The sequence below is a fragment of the Triturus cristatus genome, chromosome 3_1 (assembly GCF_964204655.1).
Source record: "Triturus cristatus chromosome 3_1, aTriCri1.1, whole genome shotgun sequence".
NCBI classification, from domain to species: Eukaryota; Metazoa; Chordata; class Amphibia; order Caudata; family Salamandridae; genus Triturus; species Triturus cristatus.
The window spans coordinates 353,877,226-353,901,698 of record NC_140583.1 but is presented as its reverse complement, the minus strand read 5'-3'; the positions used below and the strand labels follow the sequence as shown (position 1 = coordinate 353,901,698).

Here is a 24,473-nt window from a genome sequence, read left to right as displayed (position 1 = left end):
AATGTACTTTAGCCTATGTATTATTTTTTTATGCATATATTTTTGTATGATCTTGCCTCTTGTTTTCAACCAAATTTATTTTTGTTGTATAACTTTTTATGGACATTTGTTTGTACAATTAAGGTTTCACTTATTTCCTTCCCACCACCACATGGGGGAACTTAAAATTTAAAAAAAAAAAAAAAAAAACTAATGGAAATACAATAACCATGAACTAACTCTAGGGCGGGTAAAATGCATTATAACATACATAATATTGTCACTGACATTGTAGACTGGGTGGGATAATCCTCGCCTCCGTGTCCTTAATAGAATTGAAAATTCTTTGTCGAGACTGCTAGACAATTTTTATTCTATGTCAGTCCACGGAGGCTCTGATTATGCTAGTTTAAAGTTGCTCCACCACCACCGAACCACATCCACAATAGGTTTATGATAGAATGTCTTAAAAGTGGAATCAGCAGACCAATCTGCCACGGTCATGATGTCTTGCAACCGGGAACCAGCGCCAAATGTTTTGGAGGCCATAGCGCCTCTAACCGAGTGAGCTCCAAATTTGGAAGTGTCAACCCCTGCTAGACCCAGTAACCAAGTAACCCACCTGGCCAGTGTTGCAGTAGTGACCGGGCGAAAAGGTCTCTGAAGAGAAATCAACAATTGACCTAACACATCATTCCTAAATTCCCTAGTACAATCCTCATAAACTTTTAAACATTTGACTACACATAATTTGCTGTGATGAGGAAAAGCAGGATAAGAAATACAATGCGAATGTGTTTTTGTACGTCTTGAAATCGTAAAGGAAACTCCCGAGGGAGTAAATACTCTACCTGCCAAATCCAAGGCCCGTCCGTCAGACACTCGTCTGCATGAGATCAGACACAACAAAATAGTTAATTTCGCCGATAACTGCTTCCTCAACAAACCTTCATTACTTGGCCAGTTTACCAGAAAACGTAGGACCACAGTAACGTCCCAAAGAACCGTTTACTTAGGCTGGGGAGGATTCACCAACCGAATACCTCGCACCACCTTGCAAACCAGTGGATGCTCTCCCACCGGTTTGCCCTCCACGTGCGGATGTCCCGCCGAGATCACTGACCTGAAGTTGTTCACGGTCCTATACGCTAACCCGGATCTGGCTAGCTCCGACAAGAAATTTACAATCATATGTAGATCGGATCCCATAGGATCACCCTGTCATTCACTACACCAACCGACCCATCGTCTCCAAGCTGATTCGTACAGTTTGTGTGTGGAGGGTGCCCAAGCTTGTGACAAGAAAAAGAGAGTGTCCTGTGAAACTCCCGGTACTTGCCAACGACGCCGGAAAGTCTCCAAGCCATGAGGACTAACTGGTCTTGTAAAACCAAAGGATGTCGAAGCCCTTGAGGATCTGTGAGTATATCCGGGAACTACCGAATTCGAACCGGAGGCGCACAGGTTAGCGCCAGCACGCTTGGAAACCACGCCTGTGCCTTCCAACATGGTGAAATCAGAATAACCTCCGCCTTCTGTCTGCGTACCTGCGCCAGAACTCTGGGGATCATGACAAACGGTGGAAATGCATATAGAATGCCCATCGTCCATGACTGAAGGAAGGCATCCGAGCTGATCGCTAGAGGGTCTGGTCGCGAGCTGTAAAACAGGGGAACCTGTCGATTGAGTCTGGACGCAAACAGGTACTTCACACAAGGCCCCCATTTGAGATCCAAGGCTCTGAAAATCCTGGGATGCAGTTTCCAATCGCTGGCATCCCTCAAATACCGCGAGTTCCAATCTGCTATCACATTGGTCGACCCGGGAATATACTCCGCTGTCACCACAATGCGATGGTCCAGGCAATAATGCCAGAAGTCCTTGGCCATTTCCGCCAGGAGACAAGATCTGGTACCTCCCAGGCGATTTATGTAACGGACCGCGGACACATTGTCCATGCGGAGAAGAATGCAGCAAGAAACCCGATGAGGGGCAAGAGTGCGAATCGCAAATGAGCCTGCTAGAAGCTCCAAACAATTGATATGCAGGTTCAACTCCTCCCGGCACCACCGACCCCCTGTCTCCAGAGTCCCACAACGTGCTCCCCAGCCCCAGCGGCTGGCATCCGACTCTATCACCACGTCGGGGTTGGTTGAGAAAATGGCTCTGCCATTCCAGGCATCCATATGCTCTAACCACCTATTCATCTCCGTACGTGCCTCTGACGACAGTACAATCTGCTGCGCGTACGGCAGACCCTTGCGCAGATGTAATATCTTCAGTCTCCGTAGGGCCCTGTAGTGTAAGGGACCCTGAAATATCGCTTGAATGGAAGATGCCAACAGACCAACCAGGCGAGCCAAGGTCCTCAATGATATTGTCGGAGAGACAAGCGCTCTCCTCAACTCCTTCCTGATCGCCACTCTCTTTTTGAGAGGCAGAAACAGCTGCGTCGTAATTGAATTGATCTGAAAGCCCAGAAAATCCATTACCTGCGAAGGTACCAAAATTGATTTCTCCAGATTCAGAATGAATCCTAACTTCTGCAGGAGTTTTATTGTCCATGAAAGATGGACCAACAGAGGGTCTCTCGACTGCGCCATAATTAATATGTCGTCGAGATAAATGATCAAACGCACTCCTCTTTCTCTCAACCACTGTACTACAGGTTTCATCAGTTTGGTGAAACACCAAGGGGCGGCCGAAAGGCCGAAAGGCATGGCGGAAAATTCGAACCACTGATCTCGCCAAAGAAACTGAAGGAAACGTCTGTGCGGTGGGAATATAGGGACCGCGAGATAGGCGTCTTTAAGGTCCAATCGAACCAGCCAATCGTGCTCTAGAAGGATATCCCGCAGGAGGTGTATGCCCTCCATTTTGAAATGGCGATACACGACCCATGCTTTGAACTCCTTGAGATTTAACACCAGGCGAAAGCCCTGATCCTTCTTGGGAACCACAAAAATGGTGCTCACGAAGCCTTGTGTGTGTGGGAAGGTCGCCATGATTGCCCCCTTCTGGAGCAACGCCTCCACTTCCCTGTCGATGAAACTCTGCTCTGGTAGGGAAAAATGTAGAGGACCGGGCACGTGACTCTGCTCTGGCGAGGCATAAAACTCTATGTGAAAACCCTGCACCGTCTGTAAAATCCAGGGATCGGCCGTGAGACTCTGCCACCTGTGGACAAACAATGCTATCCGACCTCCCACCATACACTCCTGGGAACTTAAGATCCGTACCTGTATAGGGAACATTTCCTGCCGTGTTTTGTTGTCCTCGATAACCTCCTCTCTGGCCTCTGCCTCTTCCTCCCCTATTACGGGAGGGATAGAATTGTGGTCTTAGGTTACCTCTGCCTCGTTGTTCCGCTCCTCAGGAGGTCTGACTAAAACCTCGGCCGAACCCTCGACCTCGTGAGCGGCCGGCCCTGTCAAAAACACCTGTATGAAACACTTTTTCAATATTCGCCTGAGCCTTGTCTAATGCTGAAAAAGTGGCTACGTATTTTCCCATCTCCTTAACGAACTTGTCTCCGAAAAGCATGCCATTGGCGAGGGAACCCGGTTCTGTAGTGGCCATCTCCGCCAACTGGGAATCAATACGCATCAAAAAGAACCGTCTCCTCTCTGTGGAGAGAGCTACATTGGCATTGCCAAGAAAGCACAAAGCCCTTTGGGCCCATTCCATGACGTCCGATGTGTTCATCGGAACGTTTTGATCCTTCGCGTTGACCGCAGCTTCGAGGATCTTTGTGAGGGGTCCAGAGACATCTAATAACTTGTCCTGGCACCCCGCCAAGCGCTATCTAAGCCCTTCTTAGGGTCCTTCGCGAACTTCCTCATGAATGTCGCCATATTTGGATCTAATTCTGCGTATCCGCCACCTTCCCGGTCAGGGAGGGCCTCGGGCATTCCGATCGTAAAGTGGCCCGCACTTCCTTCTCAAAACCTTGCCGCAAGTTATTAGCCACGTAATGTGCCACTTCCGGACAAGGTACCCACTCAGTGGACCTAGGATGAATCAAGGTTTGAGGTTCAAACAACAAGTTTTTGGGCGCTTGGCTGTCATCTGCTTTGTACGCTGTGTGTTTAGTCTTCTTTGCCTTCTTTTTAGGCAGCACCGATTCAACCTCGGAGTCTGAGGTAGCCGGTGTAGACGGGGAAGACTCCTCGGTAGAATAATTAGCCATGGAGCCATGATCCTTCATAACATTCCTGGCCATGCGCACTAACACTTGGGCCGATGACTGCGTGTGCCCTGCGCTCTGATGAGAAGATGTCATCTTCCTTTTTCCATAGTTATGAAGGGGTTTAGTGAAAGGCTTTAAGGCCTTGATCAGGGCTTTATTTACAGAGCCCTGGACGTGGGTGTCCAGGGCTTCCACAAGGTTTTCCTCCAACAGTTCTTCCTCTGGCTCCTGATACTCCTCGAATTGGTTACACTCAACCCACTGGTCTTCCTCTTCGGCGTAGTACGCCATTGCCGCAAAGCAGAGAGGATTGGAGGAACTTTCACAAGGGGGGGGGGGGGCAACCCAGGGGTGCCTCAGACTCTTACAAAGTCACAAAACCCTGTTTAGTCAAACCACTATACTGCTGTGAAGCAAATTATCAAGGTGGAAGGAGACCCCTACACTCCCCTAGAGACAAGCTCTTATCCGGATACTGCTCCGGTCAGCGTTCAGAGAGGCCAGAGATCTATGCAGTCCTGCTAGCGCAGCACGCGAAGAGCCGGTCCCTCACAACTCACGAAAAAAACTGCTCTTCGCGCTCGCGCGCAGTGTCTGGGACAAGACGAGACTGCTCTCTGTGCGCGAGGGTCTCGCATCTGCCTCCTCCTGCTCCACCGCCCCCTATCACTAACGCGCGATCCGACGAGACTAAACCAGACACTCGCTACCGCGCGCGAGCGAGCTAAGAGAAATAAATCCCTAACTGACATAACATCGTTAAAACCAGTCTACCCCAACGTTTATAACATTATAGAAAATCAATGGAAAGGCACTTATCTACTGCTGCAGCAGCAAAGAAAGAGGAAGTTATGGCGTTGACATAAACACTTATGTGGTGGACTGGATGGTGATTGGTGCAGACACAGGAGGGGGGTTTACCTTCCGGGGTCATGCCAGTTTAAAGTTCTTAGTTTTTTATTGGCTGCTGTTATTGTCAGTAAAGAATGAGAAGCATAATCCTCGCCTCCGTGGACTGACATAGAATTTGAGACTGCACTGGAGGAGTTCGCCGGGAGGCAGAGTGGATGCAGCAGACTGTGTGGCTCAGGCAGGGCTTTAAGTGGTAGTAAAAAAACTTGGGGGGGGGGGGGGGGGGTGGAGGAGGTGGATCTCTCAAAGGGCGTGGCCGATACAGTTAAGGATGTGGCTTAAAACACGTAAGCTAAAAATATGTGCTTAGCATAGTGTGCCGCCTGACAAGCATTTTGTTGCTTCTGTGATTTAATCCAGATATATAATACAATAAGTAAGATTAGCTGCAACAAGCCAGGACTATTGACTTGTCAATGGTTGTTAGTTGCATAAGATAAATAAGCAACAACTATGGCCTCGTTGCATATAATATTGACAATACTTCCGTTCTGAAATGATGATAATGTAAAAGTACTATAACGATTCTCTTTGAAGTTAATTCCAAGGCAGTGAAGGGTGGCCCTGCTGCAGAGTTAAGATTTATTAGGACAAAAATGGAGAGCCCGATAGAGACCCTGCTTTTTGAGGCACCCGCTTTTTAGAACTGCCAGTGCTAAGCACCGGCTAGACACGGCCCACTCAAAGCCCTGGGCTCCGGGCCGTGTGGGGCCAGAGTCTGGGTCGCATGCTGCGGGCCCTGGGACCGGATATAACAGGGGCGAGTTGCCGCTGTAGCTGAGGCTAGGAGCGTGCTGTACTCGCCTCAGGAAAACAACACTCCTGACCCTGCCACCTGGAGAAGGACTCAGGCAGTGTGGATTGTGATGCCAAAGACGAGGAGAATGGGTCCCGGATCCTAATTGCCATAGAGTCTGCGAGGTCATTTTGAGGGGACCCTGACCGAGCCAGAACATGGTGGAGACTGCATGCTGGATGCACAAGCCGGCTAAGTCGTTCACTACAGGGTGACAGGAGCAGGGGTGCCCTGGTGCTGAGTGGGCCCTGGACTGGCCTGGATATTTGTGCTGCGTGAGGGGACATTGGGCCCGGGCCTGCCGAGGCCCTTCTGGACTTCTAGGACCCCTGGACTTTCACAGGTGCAGGAGGCGGTGGGGCCCAGAGCGAACTTGTGGCCACAGGCTCGCCTTCCTGATACGCCCACATCTTTTGAGTATTAAGGTGTGCACCTGGTCTGCGGCTCTTCTGGGAGTCTGTGTGGTAGTTATCACCTGGACCTCTCTACAACCCCTGTGCAATTGTGGTGTCCTGGTGGTCGCTGCACTAGCCTGCTATGTACTTGGGCTTAGTCCCTGCACACATGCTGCTTTGATCAATTTCACTTGGGAAGATCTGGTATACTTGGCCACATAGACTCGTGCTGCAACCCACTGCATGGTGGCTGCAGCCTGGCTAACTGGGCAATAGAGGACATTGCCCTCCTGGACTGGGTGATTGATACTTACCGATTGCACTCCCACAATTGCGGTCCTTGGCCCCAGAGACAGCAGCAGTGGAATACAATTACCCAATATACCACCTCTCACCAGACCACACACAGGATCACTCACAGGAATGCCAGGGCCTCCCAGAGCGCCAGGGTGAGCAGATTCGGGCTGCCCTCCTGGAGGTGATACAGGGCTCCAGAGTGACTCTTGGGGGTCAAATTGTGGGGGTGTCCATTGAAGTGAATCTACTGAGAGCGGACCTCCGCGAGTGCTCTATGGGTGTGACTGTCTGTGGCACCAGTGTTTGTATAGAGATGTTTCTTATTTTTTGTGTGTGCATGAGTATTTGTGCCTATAGTGAGGGGAGGGGCGGTTCTTCTCCGTGTTGAGTTTTCCTTGGGGAGTGGGTGGCTATGGTGTATGTCCTGAAACATCAATCTCTTACAGCATGAACAATGGTGTGGTTTAGTCCTACTTGCCTGTGGTGGTGGGGATTTGTTAGCTGTTTTAGAACACTTGCTTATTTTCTTACCTTACAGATTGGTTGCCGTCATGTCACAAGGTAGGGTGCACTGTTCTACCTACACACGTTAAAATAATAACGAGCAAGCGCGGATCTTGTAAACTCTTCTCTTGAAATGTGTGGGGATTGGGAGGCAATAAAGGCTGCGATTCGGGGCGGTGTATAAGCCTCTCTTGCGGGGTGTGGCACTCTGTGGGCGGAACTCATTCAGAGGAAGAACGAGCTAGCACATATTCAGGGGTTCCTCCAGATGATGTGGAGGGGCGTGATGGGTACTATCGGCTCAGCGGTACATTGTGTCTACCAGGGATAGGCTGGAAAGTACATGTGGAAATATTATCATCAGCTTCTCCATAGAGAGGGGTATAGCTCTGGTCAGTAGTTAGCCAGGATCCTTTAGCGAGAGGTGGGTCGCCACCCCATTCTTCACTCTTGTACCTCACAAGGGCGGCAAGTTTACATGCAAAGGGGCATCATAGGCATCCGTACGTCCCATCTGGAACAGGTGTACCATATTCTGAAGCCCCTCCCCCACGACCAGAGTGCATTGCTCCCTTTTTGACTGCCCTGCCACTTTCGCGACCGGGGAAGTCTGCTGCTCAGAATTTGGATACAGATCTCACCTTGGAAGAAATCCTGATGCCCCTTGTCCACCTAACCCAAGGGAAGGCCGCGGTCAGTGATGGTTTCCCCATCGAATATATTCAGGCCTTTGCCCCCATACTTGTGAAACGATTGTTGGAGGTATAATTGGAGGCCAGAGAATCTGGGGTGCCCCCCTCAGTCCATGCTGGACTGTTGAATCTCTAAGATTTTAAAATCGGGTTCTGATGCCTCAGACGAAGTCCACCTATCGACCACTTAAAATAATCAACACTGGTACGAAGGTGCTTTGCAAAGCACTCGCCCTCAGTTATGCCCGTATCTTAAAGACAGAGATATTCACTAGACTATGTGACGAGAGAGTATAAACATAGCTCCAAGATGGCACTGAGATTTTATATTTGGATACATATCATTAGCGTCAATACATTGTATATGACGTGAAGGTATTTAGAAGTCGCATAAAGTATAATAATATGGTTACAGAATTTTACCAATCTTGGACATCCATTGTAAGTATGGTTTTTACCACATGACGTGGTGGCAAATCTATATTGTATTCTATTACCGTATAACGGTTCTAAGATGGCGCCGATATTCGCCCAACTCTATTTGATAAACATTACTAGTGCCGTCGCACTGAGGATGACGACATGGCACTTCGCGGCTGTTTTCAATTTTGGAAGACTCAAGAGCCTCGGTCACATGGGAGATAAAAGCGGAGAAATAGCGAACGCCCATTCGTAGAGATTTGATGACGTGGGGTCATGCCGGCTATGTGAAAATGCCGAAAATCCAAAAGGTAAAGTAGACGCTGTGGGCGTTTGTATTAAGATACGTTAGATGAAGGGACTATTACGGAAAGGGAATATTGCACGTCCTAAGTAGGACTTCCGATTTAAAAATACCCGATTTGCATTTGTAAGGGGATAAGTGTTATCGGCCCTCTGCATACAACGTGTTAGGGTCCTGAAATGTACCAGGTGGCCTGATATGTAACGTCTGATATCAATAGCGACCCCCTAGAGTAAACACAGTGAATCTGCAACACCCGTTCGGCTGATTGGGTGTATTGAGACACAGTAACTATGGATGAGAGATTACCGAGGTCATAATGTTTTCTTAAGGAACAGGGTTGTTTCTAAACATTTGTCACCCATACAGTGGTACATTCAAAGTTAAGCCTCGCAATCGGCAAAATAGTGCCCCAATAAACAATGAGTGAAACTATGATATATTAAGCATTACTGTGGCAGATCCTTGCAGCGCCATATAACTTACGATAATGTCCACTATCGTTTTGTATTGAAAGTAGGGCCAGCCAAAGAGGAACGAATCGAACACTTTAACGGCAGCCTCTACGCAATATCGCCGTAAAAAAGAGAAAAAGGAAGGTGAAGCTTAAAGACACCAACACGGCTAGGTATGTCTGGCATAAAAAAAGTTTGTTTTTTTTTTAAAGTATAGCATTGAAACTATTAGCAAATAGTAACTAGTAGGGATAGCCACATTGATGTTTTGTTCACTCTTTTTAATACACAGAGACTGAGTGACGACATTGACTATGGTATCCAACATGGTATATTAAGAGCAACACTGAAGTGAAGCTTGTTTTGAAAAGGGATTCCCATAAAACCATGGAGCAATAAAGTAGAACAATAGGTAAACTTGTTAAAATATACGATGTGAATGTTATATTTTTAGCTCACATAAATAAGTGTGAGTGCCTAACTGATGGATATGTCTCCTTACTGCATTAATACATAGAGTGAGACAACGGTATCGGAAATACGATGGCAACTACATAACGACAAATGTGGTAGAAGCATTTCCAGAAATCTATATATTGCAAAGTAATTTGCCGCAATGTGGTTATGAATTTTTGGAAAGCATGCTTTTCCTTTGGCAAATCGGTTTGGACCTGTGCCTCTTGGGGCATCTATGTTTCCTCGAACACAGTGTCTCTACTTATTTCCCCTTTGGTAAATCAATAAAAATTATTTTGACTGCGATATACAAGTGTCTATTTAAGAATGTGATTTGAACATAACATGAGGGAGATGAACCTCATGTCAATTGAAGATAGAGGTGAGCATATGTGTCACCTGGTTCTTGCTTTCTCATCTGTTTTGCATGCTTATCACTGGTGTGGGTCTATTATTTTCCAAGAGAACGCCTTAGAGTGGCACATTTGCATTAAACATGTATGTATATATATTTTTTATGGAAAAATGTACGATATCTCCTGTGGGGCTCATTGCAAGTAGTAAAATAACACTCTGCATTATCATTACAGAAAATCTACTCTCCCCCTTCATCCTGCCAGTTACAAATTCTTAAAGTAATAGGTACTGAAGAAGATGGCATACAAAGTAAAATAAGCCCTAGAAACCCGCATTGACCAGTTTGAGTGACACGCCCCAGCTCTCAGCACAGCATTTGAGGGTTGAGTCCCTCACCCCAATGGTTTCATCTGTGCATGTAGTCTGGTTCTGGGGTGGGTAGTATATATGTATAGAGTGTAAGTGATATGGATGCGCAGTGAGAAGAGGTGTGAAATAGTATGGAGGCTTGCGAATTTGGATATTCTAATTAATTGTTAATATCCATATGTTGGTTCCAATTGATATATATTCTGTATTATGTTTTGCACAATTTTTGTCTCTTATATATATAAAAAAAAATATATATTTGTAAAGTTGGTCACATTTTTAACATTATATGGCTTTGTATGTAATAATATAAAAAATATGAATGATTAAAAAATGATGAAAAAGAAATAAAATATGAAAAAAGAAATATTAGCAGTGTGTATAAAAGAGTGTTCTCTGTGCCCCAGATATGAGCTTATAAAAGCCTTATGGAAAGAAATATAGGTCTGGAGGGATATTATCTATTTGTAATGCCCGGTGATTACACAATTAATCCATGTTGACCAATGCGGTTTCATACCCTGGTGTACTACCACTATGCACCTACGGCAGTTAATGCACGTGCTCCAAGAGGTAGATCGTACAGACGAGGAGCTGGCAGTTGTCTCCATTGATATTGCTAAAGCAATAGACACAGTCGACTAGCACTACCTTATGAGAGTGCTGGAGGAGATGGGGTTTGGTGTACATTTCTGTGCTTGGGTGCATCCTTACATACCTGTCCCAAAGTTAAGGTGAGAGTAGGTAGGTTATCAGAGCCATGGATGGTGAGTGGGGGCACACCTCACAGATGGCAGTTGTAGCCCCTACTCTTTGCTATACCGTTGGAGCCACTGGCCATCCAAATCCGACAGATCATGGTTGGATGGGAAATTAGAGTGGAGGCAGTAAACCATCAAGTGTCTCTGTATGCTTCTGAAACCCTTTTCTATCTTTCGGCTCCTCGGAGATCCCTTATCTTCCTATAATCCTACCAGGAAGCCTTTGGGGAGTAATCAGGTTTTAGGATTATTCACAGGAAATCATCGGTGTTCTCTCTGGGAGCGCTGGTTGACGGTGCCCGAACACATTACCAGAACTGCCACTAAGTTGGGAGATGGATGAGATCTGATACCTAGGAGTTATGGTGGCGCACCCCCCACTTGAAATGCTCGCAATATGATGCAGTCCTCTGTCCCATTCTGGAATGCCCTTCCACTCTCCCTTACGGGCAGGATCGCAGTTTACAAGATGGTGATTCTCCTGTGCTGCCTGTACTCTATGCAACACTCGTCCGATACTCTTCCTCGTGATGTGTTTTGGAAACGTTACACTCCCATCGCTACACTGATATGGGATGGGGATAAGTGAAGATTGGCAAGAGATTTCGTATTTAGGCCGTTGGATGAGGGTGGGGAGTGGGGGGTTAGCAGTACCGAATCTGGAGCTATATTACTTCGCCTCTTAGATCCAGCATGCAGCATACTGGCTTGCGGAGGGGGTTAACTTGGAGAAATCACTTTTACAGGATGAAGAGGGGGGAATCCGCTCTCTCGCAGCTTCTGATGGCAGGGGGCTTGGACGCAGTACCGGCGCCATATCTTATTAGATGCACAGCCTTTCTGTGGGAACCGAAGGTCAAGGTGGTATTGGGGAAGGTTTCCTTTGCAAGGGACTTTGTTTTCTGGGATTCACCAGCATTCAGGACCGTGGCTGAATCGGTAGACGAGTCTGGCATGAGGGGCTTGTTGAGATGTAGGTCTCCCCGCATCTCACAGAGGAGTTCCTAGCGTTCGAAGCAGCATGGAAATGCTTCAGAGTAGGGCCTAGTCAATTCTTATACCATGCCAGTAAAACAGCCATAGTTAGCGATATTTGGCCCTCCTTCCCAGCGACCCCATGCACATCGCTTACTTTTCAGGGATTGTTAGAGTTGGGAGAGCACCGCCCTTTGGTCTATCACCTGTACAGAGCCATAATGGTGGACCGAGCGCAGGGTCCGTTTCCTGCTCGGGTGGCCTGATGGTGATCTGGGGATACATTTTGAGGATACACAGTGGACGAGAATGCATGCGTTGGTGCAGTCTGTATCATGCAATGCCAAATTTAAATGTATACATTTTTTGTTTTCTGCATCGCACTTATGTAACACCAGTGCTGTTACATAAAAAGGATCCAAGTAAATTGTGTATTTGCCCCAGATGCCAGGTCTCAGAGGCCACTTTTCTACATTTGGCATGGAGGTGCCTGGCAGTGCCTGCATTCTTCCTGACTGTGGTGGAGCGTGTGAAAGCTGTGGTACAAACACGCCTGTCCCCCCTGTTTGCCACTTGGGCGATGTTTGTTGGCTGTAAAGCTAGAAAATGGAGTTGGGGTTAGTGTATCTAGTACTGCTACTGCCCAAGCAGCGGATGGCATTTACCTGGATGCTTTCAATAGGTTCTAGTGTGTAAAGATGAATGGCTGGGCGGGCGGTGGCTGAACAGCTGCAACTGAAGCAAAGTAAACATGATGAGAAGGCTGAGAAGGACTTAGGCAGAACTCCTTGCCAGGGGTACAGACCTCAACAGAGGCTGGAGACCTCACTGACTCAGACGACGGCTGAACTGTGTTAGGATTATGAAGATGCCCACTTGCCTTTGGGCATACTGTTCCTGTGGTATTGTTTAATAGGAGTTGTACGGACCGTACCTCTCTATGACTATTTGGGGATGGCTATTGTTTATGTAACTGTTACAATTTCACAAACCCAATAATAAAACGCCTATATAAAAAATAAAAAAAACGCTATAGCCGCACAATTGAATAATTTAAGCTGACCCTTAAAAAAGTAAGAATGTTCTTTCCTGCTGCTAATTTCTGTATTCGTTCAAATGCTTCGGTCTAAGGAAAGGAAGAGCATTTAAGCTACATCCAGTTTCCAAAGGGTCAACTACAGCAGTCGTGTTCCTGCTACATATACACCAGCCGTTGCTGGCACTGGTCACAATAGGTTAAGGTGGTATTTGACAAAAGTGACCTAGGAGTTCCATATTACCCAGGACTGGGCTCAGATCAGCCCCTTCCTGTAAGCAGTCAATCAGCGAAGGGCGTTTAGTTGCATATGCTGCTTTTAAAAGCTGCTTGCACCAATCTACTAACCATACCTGGCAAAAGTGACTCTACAGAGGTCGGTGAGGAGAATGAGACCATACCAGATAAGACTAAATTCACATTTGGAGTCTTCGAAAAGAACTCTTAAATTTTTGTCCAGAGGCTATATCTTTTCTAGAAATCTAGGAAGTCTAGACGTATCAACATCCTTCCAAAATATATATATATTTTTTGTGCAAGCAATGGCAGCTGTAGAGGAACTCTACTGTGTATAAAAATAATCTTACTGATCTCCAGGCCTACTCTGAAATCCCATCTTTAACATGTTTTAAAAGTTATTGCGGCCTTGCTCCCTGCACATACTTTACTTTGGGACAGGTCTATAGATCTTGTTCATAATCATTCAAATACTGTGGGGGGTTTTAAAAAACCTGGGCACACTTCAGCAAGACTCACTACTTCTGTCATCAATGCCTCCAACTCAGTCCTTGTTATAGTTAGGACTTCTGACACCTCTGCATATGAAGCTGTGTATAGTGTTACCCAGTGCGCTTCCTGCTTTTCATTTCTGCAGACTGCAACGGACTGCCACTAAAGTAGCAGTTTTCTGCTTATGTGCTTCCTAATAACCAATCCTCTCATCTCACAAGATGACCATTCTTGCTAAAAAGCGTAGTGCTGGACTTTTTTTAATATGTGTGCCTCCGCACTCTGCTTGAAGGCGTAAATGCAGTTCTGTCATGAACTGTCACATGCCACTCGTGGAAGCCAGACTTGCTCCCTTAGCCCTCCCAGGCACATGGGCAGGAAGATTGTCCTAATTTACTCCTTAGTAGGCTGTGTATACCCAAGAAATCAAGAAAATGGCTGAGTTTGCTATGCAATTTACCTTGAAGTCAAGGTCCTCTTCATAGCACTGTGGAAAAAAGAGGAGGGAGATGTCGGAACCACTCCTTTTAGTCGCAGTTCTTTCCACAGACTACAGACCCACCCCTTTCCATAAAAGAGACCTTACTCTTGCCTGAGGGGGAAAAGATGAAGGAGGTGTCAGAACGACTCGTCTGAACTGGTTCCTCACCCTGACTGAGGAAAAAGGGTCACTTAAATAGGGATTCCACTTTCCAAGTCCCTCCTGACCCCTCCCCGTATCCCTTAGAGCTACTGGTTAACTCCGTGTAACAACCCCCGTTTCAGTATTGTGTGATGTGATTGGATGGAAATTGTCTGTGGCTGAAGTGGGGAAGCATCAAGACTTTGACTCCAACTTAAGAGCAAACTCCAGCCCTTCTTTGCACCATTTCAGTGTTTGGGGAAAGAGTCTGCTTTCGTGTCCAACATACATGCTGTCAGGCTTCCAGCTGTTCCTTCCACCTCGCAGCCCTGCAGAAGGACGCCCAGGATTCGGTAAGTAGTGTATGCCCAGGTAAGCCAATGCCCCACAAAGGGAGCAGGCATCCCTGAGAAAGATTGCTTCATAACAACAATGGTATCCACCAGGCGAGTCTCCCTTGTCGGTGGTAACAGACACAGCTGAATCTCCATATATGTGTCTGACCGCTTTACTAACAGAGGCCATCTGTAACGATTACAATTAGTGTCAGGGTAAAAATAAGGGTCAAGTTTGGAGTTATAGTAGAATAAGTGTTAGGGTCAAGTTTAGGTTCCAGAAGAATGCTTGGGTTGTGCTATGGGTTGCGATGAAACCAAAAGGTTTATGTAAATGGTAAAGTAAAAGGTATGATTATACTTCAAGGTATTACTAAACAACATTATAATTTTACAAAAGAAGCATGGAGTTACAATCCAATTTTTCAATGAAAACAGTTCTGAAACCAGTTTGCACTAAAACAGCAATTTCAATGCAAAATATAGAAATCGCTAATTAAGTATAAGAAACTTGATTGTGAAGGAAATGTGTACTGCATCTGCACTAAAAGATGAACTATGTAAAATAAAATAATTTACCACGCATTTTTTATCTTGCCAAACATTTGCCAAAAACTCTTTAAACATGGAATAGTAGTATGCACGTCCTGTGTGTTTTAAGAGCTGTATTAGAAAATTGTAATTGAGATCTTCAACATCCTATGGTTTAGTTGGCAGAAGACAACAAGAAAGAGTGGCTGACCCAGTGGGTCAGTGAACATTAATTATGATTTCAATTACTGGAACACATTCAGCCTACAAGAATTGAAAAATAGGATAAAACTACAGTGTAAATGTTGTATGTATTTGCTGTCGTTTAAATTAGTCAGCAACTCACGTTCTAGAGTACATTATTGTGAGGTGCCTGGGCCTTAATATAGGTGTACCACATAAATCACAATGGCTACAGAACACAGTTTAACAAGAAATTAAGCACAGCATTACTTACTGTGTGGTAAATGGGTTTTAGGACTTCTCAACCATTTTTTTTTTTAATGAGGTGCAGATATAGATGATGGGGTGGAGCTCTTCCCTATCTGCAATTTACACTATTTCAATCCTTGTGTGAAGACACAGCCAACACACTGATTTTTTCATTATAATTGAGGCTAACCTCCAGCCCTTCACGTGGAATGCAGGATTCCCCTGTCTCTCAGCTTCATATCTGGGGTGTTTAGCAACCTGATTTCCTCAACATTACATCCCTTATAGAATTTGTGTTAGCATGGTCGGATTACAACTACCCCGAACAGCAGATGGCCGCCAAGAGCTTCCTTCAAACTAGGTCTGCACAGATGTATCCTTCGTGATCAGAAGTTGAAAACAATTATTAATCTGAACCTGGCTCCCCAAATGGTGGGACAGAATCACTGTGTCTCCCCTACTGCCTACAAGTACTCAAGCACAAGAGGAGGGCAAGTATTATCTTTCCAGGTTCTTGGGACGATTATCCATCTGCCCTACCTGTCTGCTTCATCAAACATGGCATGTGGTCGCACTTTCTTATTTGCCCTGCACAGCAACCTAAACCTTTTGAGATTGAGCTGGCTGTTATGCTGAATTATAGCTTGTAATATAATGCTTAATGATATTGACCTTCAGTGCTCCGTTAGATTGAAGTTCTGCTTTTTATCTGAGCATGGTTATACAGGTCTCAGAATACAGCTGCTCAGAGACCCTGTCACAGCAATCGCCAAATAAAGGCTCCTTTCATACTGGCAGGTCTTGCATCTCCTGCCTACTTACCACCCAAAATGTAGCTACATCTGGTACTCCTCACCTGCTACCCGTTTTGACATCACTGCTTTCAGACCTCTATCTGCATTATTAGTGCAAAGTACTACTGCACACTTTGACATGGGAACCACCGAGCTGCAGTCCAATATTAGAATTAATTACAGTCAATGCATCAGTCCTCCTAATAACTCCCACTTCCATGGATATTCATGCATATCAACTTAAAAATTCAACTGACATGCGAAAAAAAGAGAAACCTAAAACCCTCGACAATCAACAAATCACCCAAGTACTTGTGCTGCAAAAGTTCAATATAACTAGATACTGCTTTAAAATCCACAACCTTATCAGCAGACACGGACTTAGTTGTCATTTATCACATGGTGAACATGGGCAGGTAAGAGCTAAAATATCAAAATATCAAGCATTTAGGCTTTGCACCACTACTCCTCAAACAAATACAGCCAAACACACAATGTGTACTGGTAGAGGCCCAGGGAATGAGATGTTGCATTTGTTCTCCTTCGCACAATAATTCACGTCCCACCACTTCTTTATTAGCAAAAAAGGCCACTTTATTAAGACAGGTGCATTGCATAACTTTAAACACAGCATTAACAGTTAGATCATAATTCAATTCCCAAATCAGCTTACACAGCTTCAAAACATATACCCCCAATGGTGATCAAGCATCCTCAAAGAACTGTAATCATGTTAAAGAAAACCCCCATCATTTTCCTTCCCTTTCCCGGTGTCCTCCCCCTCCCCTCTTGAGGGATGGATAAGCCCGCTCAAGACTGTCCACCCCCCCAAACATTCCACCTACCTATTCTGCATGTGGGAAAAATGTACCTGTCTTATAGTGGCAGAAAATACTTTAGCTGAAGTTTCAGCACAAACTAAAGCCTGTGAATAAAGTGTTTGTCGGAAAGAAAAAAACAAAAAGTAATAAAATATTGATGGTGGGTGGGACAAAAATAGACTCATTACCTTCCCTATGCCCTCGGACCCGAGTGTTCTCCCGCCCCAGCCAACCTCTATAAATAGATTCCCTCGCGCGCCCGTCTTTCCCCAATTACTCCCTGCTTGCACCTGGTGGCCCGTTCCAATTATGCGAACATTCGTAGGGGGGAGACAGGCTCATGCTCTGCTTCCCCTGGATTCCCATTAGGTTTAATTAAACATCTTCTTGAAGATCTTCAAATGGCTCCCCAACAAAACTTGCAGAACCGTCGCCCTGGCTCTCATCACCAGCAAGTTGGACTGTGGAAATGCACTCTATACTGGAATCAACCTTAAACTGACCAGGAGGCTTCAGACCATACAAAACTCCGGCCATACTCACCCTCAACCTCCCACCCCACCCTCACATCACCCAGCACTTCAATGAACTCCACTGGCTCCCATACCACAAACGAGAACTCTTCAAACTCCTCAGACACATTTACAAAGCCTTACACAACATTGGCCCCAGGTTACACAAACCCCTCATAAACTTTCACAAACCTACCAGACACCTCAGCCAGACTCCTACACTCACCTCTCCCCCACATTCACAGAACCAGATCCTACGGTCTGGCCTTCTCCTACTTCGATGCTATAACCTGGAACGACCTGCCCCTAGACATCAGAGCCTCCTCCTCAGGTTTTGAATTTTCTCAAGAAACTGAAGACCTGGCTCTTCACCTATCCCTGGCCCCGACTCAGCCTATGTAGCGCCTGCTTCAGCGCCAGGATACCCTCCCAGATTCAGGTGGCAGACAGACTGAATTTTTTAAAGCCAAAATAAATGACTTTATTTTAATTGTCTCCCATCTGAAATTGCCTCCGATTTAATAGAAGTGGAAAAATATATTACCTCGATTTTTTGTGTGCAAAATCTCTCACTTTCCTGTTCTAAAATGTTACTATGTTTGTTTGTCTGTTATACAAATAATGCACGTAACAGTACTGGAATCTGGTGTCTGACAAGACATGAGGGTCACCTGGTTACCGTAACACGTTTTACCCTATTATTACTATGTATTGCTTCCTTCCACACTTACGGAGCACTACACTAATACATGGCAATACGTCACATACGGAAGGGAATCACTTTTTCTGCCAAACAGGCAATTTTTTTTTTGTAGCTTTCTTCCGTTCAAACAATTCCACAACTTTTAGGCAGGTTGAAGGGGCAAATAAGTCCACCTCCACCCCAATGTGTTTCTCTTAATGTCCCTCTTGGTTGTGTCCAAATCTTGGCATGTAAGCTAACACACATATTCAATTCCGTAAAGCATACATGGCCGCATTTTAGAACAAGAAAATGGGAGATTTATAAAAAATCAAAAAAAAATCGGGGAAATGGATTTACCCCATTGACTTCTAGTGCAGCAGAGACAATTTAAGACAGGTAACAGCCGAAATAATGCCATTTTTGCTTCAAAAACCGGGAGTCTGCCGCCTGGATCGGGTTTATTGGCGGGTATGTTGAAGTTGAGGCGCTCCGGCATCCTTTGCATTAGTTTTTCTACTCGGGTTACAATGGTTTTCACCCACATTTCAATAGTTGCAGGGGTTGTGCAATAGTGCAATCGGCCTCTGCACGATTCCATTGTAATATGTTCCAAGCACTGAAAAGAGCAGGTTCCCCGCGTAGTGGCGGGGAAAGCCCAGGATTCCGTGCCGGAGTAACCATAGAGATACCGAATTGGCGGGAGATTCTGAACACGAACCTTACCTCACCACCGCCAAAAGGAAGTTCTTACAGAAATACACTCAGGATTTGCCTTCCGCTGTCTGTAACCAAATTCGATGTCTGAATCGAGGTAACTACTTCCTATTAGAGGAAAACCCCTTGGCACTGACGCTACAGCACATCATCACGTGATAAATACGTCGCGTCCTGGCTCAATCTCTATACTGAGTACATAAGCGAATGCTCGCTGAACATCCCTTGGTATCAGAGGCGCAACTAGAGCCAAATTTCGGGGGGGGGGGCTGAACTTTAAGCAATCGGCAGAATGGAGCTGCAGGGGCTCTTAGATGGGGTGAAACAACAGCGAGGCCTCATTAACACGCAAATGGTCTTTTAAAGACCTGTGAAGTGCTCGGGTGTGGCTGCTTTTTTGCCCGGGAAGGTGTCTCAGCCCGGGCTGCCAGACACGACGGGGGGGGGGGGGGCTGAAGCCCTTTGAGTCCAATGGGTGTTACGCGCCTGCTTGGTATGCGATGGAAATGGAATATGTGAATTTCGGTCTGTCCAGTCGTCTGAGGGAAATAATATTCTGTGCTTAGTGGTCACTCTGTTCTGAGTCGTAAAGTTAACTTTAATGCATAGTTGCAATGTGTGTTACGTGTTCTATGTTATTAGGCGGTTTTGATAGGGAAGAGAATAGAACCAAAATAGAAACCAAGAGATTGGGAACAATTGAAACTATCCTGTTTAGAACACCCCAACAATGTTTTGCTGTTGTTCTTACTTTTGTATAGGTTATTGTACTACAGTCCCGATTTAAAACAGAGTATCCCGCTGCCACACGACTCAAGATATGGCGGAGAGTGTGTCACGACTATATGCCTCTTCAAAGGAAAGTGGGAAAAATAATCCTTTTTAATTTACAACCCTCATTCACTCTAGCAGTGACTTGCTTCATCATCAGGTTAATCCTGACTCCTAGAGGTCAAGGTGGACTTGGCCGGATTCCAGGGAGCTCTTTGTATAGAAATAGAGGGGATGTAGCAGGCACAGTTGGGAATACCCCATCAGTATTCCTGGTGCATAACTGCCAAGGTTTCAGATTGTTTAAGTGTGACATTTTCATAATTTTAGTGTATTTATGAGTGACATTTAATGACTTGGAGTGACACTTTCTCATACGCAAAATCAAGCAATGAAGACGAGGGAAACATATAAATATCATAAAGTACACGCATATGAGTAACCAGAAACTCTAAGATCATCTTAAAACTGCTGCAGAACACGAGAAACGAAAGGCCTCATTGTGATAAATGAATGCCAAATAGCTGGTTTATTGAACTAAAAGAGCTTGTGAAGAAGTGCACCACAGCTGTAGAATTTGGACCCCAACTATGGTGTCTTGGGCGTCTCTACTGTGTATGAAGAGCAACCATGAAATCTCAAGAGTGTGGCTGGAGGTATCACTGTGGGTGACTTGCACTGACCCAGCTATCTGTCTGCTGTGACATTCCAAGCTTCTTTTGTGTCACTCCTGTCCATGTTGTTAGGTTTGAAAAACCCCATTCTTATTATATACTTATTTCGTGCCATAGTAGGTTAGCAGTGTACGGCTAAATGACATCCCATTTGTATTCATGTTATGCAACCCACTGAGTTATCCTTGTAATGCGCAAGCTTCAGTTAGCGAGTGTGACTCCATTTTGTATTTCGCAATACGTATTAGGCAGTGTCTGAACTAGACCCCGTTATTAATTTTGCTTGCCTCAGCCGAACACTATCAGGGGTGGGTAATTCGTATCGCCCGACGCCCGAGACATTAAGATTTATTGCAAGGGCAAGAAGTTTTAATTACTGTTTTGTCCGCAGGGCAAGTAGACAGTAAATTATGGACTGAGACCAAACTATCCTCTGACCTCTTCAAATTGACAGTCCGTGCCTCGTCCACAATGTAATCACCTAACCCAGACACACATGGCACAATTAATAGCAGGTTGCAGAGGAGCCTATTTCCGATTATGTAGCCTGCCTGGGCAGTCGAGAGAAGCCAGGTGAAATGAGTGATGAATGGCTTGGCTCACCACAGGTACCGATTGTAATAAATTGTGAGGTATGATGCGGCAGTGAATCTTTAACGCTTTTAGTACATTGGACACAGCTTTTGAATCTAATACTCAGGAAATCACAGTAACGAGAGTGTGTACATGGATTTTAAGAATTCGAGCTCTGCCTCTTGATCACAGTGCATGCGGGCTAAACCACGCAACTGTACACAAAAGATCTGATACCTATTTAAATTAAGTGCAGTGTGTTCACAAAGTAAAGCACAGCATGAACTTTGTGTAGCACAGAATTTTCCAAACCCGCAAATGAGAATGGTCTGTATGTAGTGTTTCCTTAGAGCACGGGGCGAACATGGAGATTTTGCAGCTCGAGAACACTCCCAGCAATGGCAGGTAGGAGACAAGCTTCTTTGCGCCTTGCTTTTACCCGACTTTTTTTTTTTTAACTTAATTCACCCTTCTGATCCTGCCCTTTCTTGGCTCCACCCTTGGGCCTCTCGTGCTGAACCCAGGTCGCTCTCCTCCGCTCCCCTCCCCTTCCCTCCTCTCCCCTCCCCTCGCATCCGAGGCTTGCAGTAAAGTGCTTGGATTTCTTTTGTCATGCAATTCTTGGGCCCCTCTCCTCTCACATTGCTTGCTGTCTGGGCTTGCTGTCTCGGCCTCTTACTGTCTCAACGAAACCTACATTAAAGCGCCTTACTTTCCCTGTGGGGCTCTCGTGCAGCCCACAGATCCACCCCTGTTGCTTTCATTTTCACGAGCCTCTAATTTGTTAACCAGTGTCTGCACTACGCTCTTTTCTTCCCCCTATGGCTCTGCATTTATTCCTTCACCAGCACCGAGGAACCGGAGGCCAGAAAAAGAAAACAGAAGGGGCAAGGCAGAGTTTGCCAGAAGGCAGGTTTGCAGTGATATATTTACCACAAACTAAAAGCCTAAACCTTACTGTCTGATACGATGTCACCAAAATCTTGCACCTGAAACTGAGAGGCTTTATATGCTGTTCTGTGCAGTGCCAGGCATGACTTTAAAGCAGCACTGGGGCGCTAGACTAGGGGTGATTTCTTTAAGTCAGTAGAAATGCCATCCATTAACATCTGCTACGTGATGCAACCTCAGGCCCTGACACGGACTATAGCCAGGGCCACTGGAATTATGTGATTGAGCGTCCGCAGTGTTTGCCACATAATCCATCATCTGCTGCATAATCCCCAGATTTTAACAAAAACAAAATTCGTTTCTAGCTCAAATGATTAAAAAGTTACTACAAATGCGACTTTGCGTTTTGCCGAGAAGTGGAAGCCGCTTTGCAAAGCTGGACTGGTCACCTTTCTGTTGATTATTGCTGTATTTGGAGGTTCACCTCATACTAATGAGTTGCAACCAATGCCCACAGGGTGTTACCAAGTTTGAAAATGATGAAATAATGAACTAATACTATTACAAAATGTGCCGTATTATGTCACATAATTTGCCTTTTCTTGCTGCATAATTTACTCAACCCTGCCACATAATTTCGTCCACTCTTGCCACATAATTCCAGTGGCCCTGACTATAGCTCTGGTCTGATTGACAGCAGGCGTGCCCGGAGGCGTTCAAATAGCCCATATTTTACCTAATTTACAACAGTAACAGGCAAGTCTCTGAAAGCTCTTTTTTGTCCCTACAACCCCTTGCAAACCCTATTAAAGATAGAGTTAAAAACAGTGCGCCTGTGCTGCTAAGCAACTTACTGCAGTTTTAGGTAGCTCTTATTAAAATGAGTTAACCTTTATGTAAACAATACTAATCTTGCAAGATTAGGAAATGGAGGACCAGAAAAAAAACACTTGCCCAGGATCACACAATGTGGCTAAGTGGTGGTGAGTCTAGGTTAGAGGCTCAGCACTCTAATTTGGAAGTTAAGCCACATTCCTACAAGAAACTGGTGCACTGCACGCTAAGATAAGGCAGGTATGTGGAATGGTTACCTGGAATGTACCGGGAGGAGTAAATAACAAAGGAGCATGTATGACTGGATAGTGTGTTTATGCAGTCCATAGAAATGGGCTTCTTAAAAATGTACAGAGTAAAGTGAACATAGTAATGTATATGTGTCCAAATAAATCCTGCTTAGAGTAGATAGGTTGGTGAGGCCCTCTGCTGCTTCACAACAGCAAGACTTGTAGCTTTCAGGCTGTAAATGCCTCTCTGGGCCTAGAAGTCTCTCCTTTGTGTTGTGCTGGCTTTCTCTACCCTTGCCCTGTATTCTATATTACAGCTACATCTTGCAAGGGAGTGGTGCTTGAAATGCCACCACAGAGATAAGGTCTGTACCCCGAGGCAGTGAGGAATGATTGTTTTTTATGCTATTTGAAAGTAATCACATGCAAAGCAAGTGAATAGACTGCATGTAGAATGTCCCGTTGAAAGCTGCGAAATTTAGAACGAGCTAACGTTACAAACCTCTCAGGAGATGCAGCAGAACAAAGTGAATTTGTTCTTTTGCTGTGTGCTTTAGTTTATAGCAGAAATCACAAAATGCCAACAACAGAACCTTCCCTACTTAACACACCAACCACATCAACTTGTGTTTATGACACTTTCTTTTCCTGTTTACTATCTCAGCACGCTGTCATTTTTCGAATTCCCTGTTCAACTTGTCTTTTTCTTGCTGTCTCAACCTTCTGCCATTGGTCTTGTGCCCAGTCTAATCCTCATGTTATATCTATTTCTCCATCTAAGTCGCCTTCCTTCTCTTCCTTTTGGACCTAAATCCTCTAACATCTCTAGACAAATTTTACCATCCCCCCACTTCCCTTCCCTACTGCTCTCCATTCTGAAAGTAAAAACGATTCACAAACTATTGTGGATGGTCACCTCTCTGATGTCTGCACCCACACCCTGTCAAAATGCCCCCACAGTTTGATAAATCAGTCTCCTAGTCTACAGATGAGATGGGGAATGTTTTGACAACAAAACCGTTTCTACTTCTAGCTTTTTTTTAATAGACCCCTGGTTATTTTTGCTAGGAGATTTGTCCTGCAAGATACATTCCTTGTGTTGTTCCTTTTACACCACAGTATACTTTATTTAAAAAGCAAGTCACCTGGCATGTTATTTTTAGATCATGTGCAGTTCACTAAATGAACTGTCCTTGTATCAGTTCCATATAGCAAGCTGGGGCAGGGTAATTCGCCCCTGTCCTCGACTGTTAGTTTATGGTCTCCTTCAGGAGTGTCTGCCATTGTTTTATAAGCCTGTATAACAAATTGAGTCTTGGGCTTGGTTGAAGATATTAATGACCAGTGAACCAGTATTGCAGTGGACTTTCGAGTTGCTGCAGATTCTTTCTTTGGAATGCTTAGAAAAACGTCTTTGGTGCAGTAAAG

At 45.3% G+C, this 24,473-nt stretch overlaps 1 protein-coding gene across 4 annotated transcripts in view; it reads right to left on the bottom strand.

Moving 5' to 3' along the window:
* The window catches only part of FAN1 (FANCD2 and FANCI associated nuclease 1), a 208,452-nt gene extending 189,251 nt beyond the window's left edge, over positions 1 to 19,201 (bottom strand). For all 4 annotated transcript variants that reach the window (XM_085644089.1, XM_085644090.1, XM_085644091.1 and 1 more), the window contains exon 1: positions 19,082 to 19,201. The gene's annotated coding sequence lies outside the window, so the exon portion shown is untranslated. The remainder of the gene's footprint in view (positions 1 to 19,081) is intronic.
* Positions 19,202 to 24,473: the final 5,272 nt, after the last annotated feature.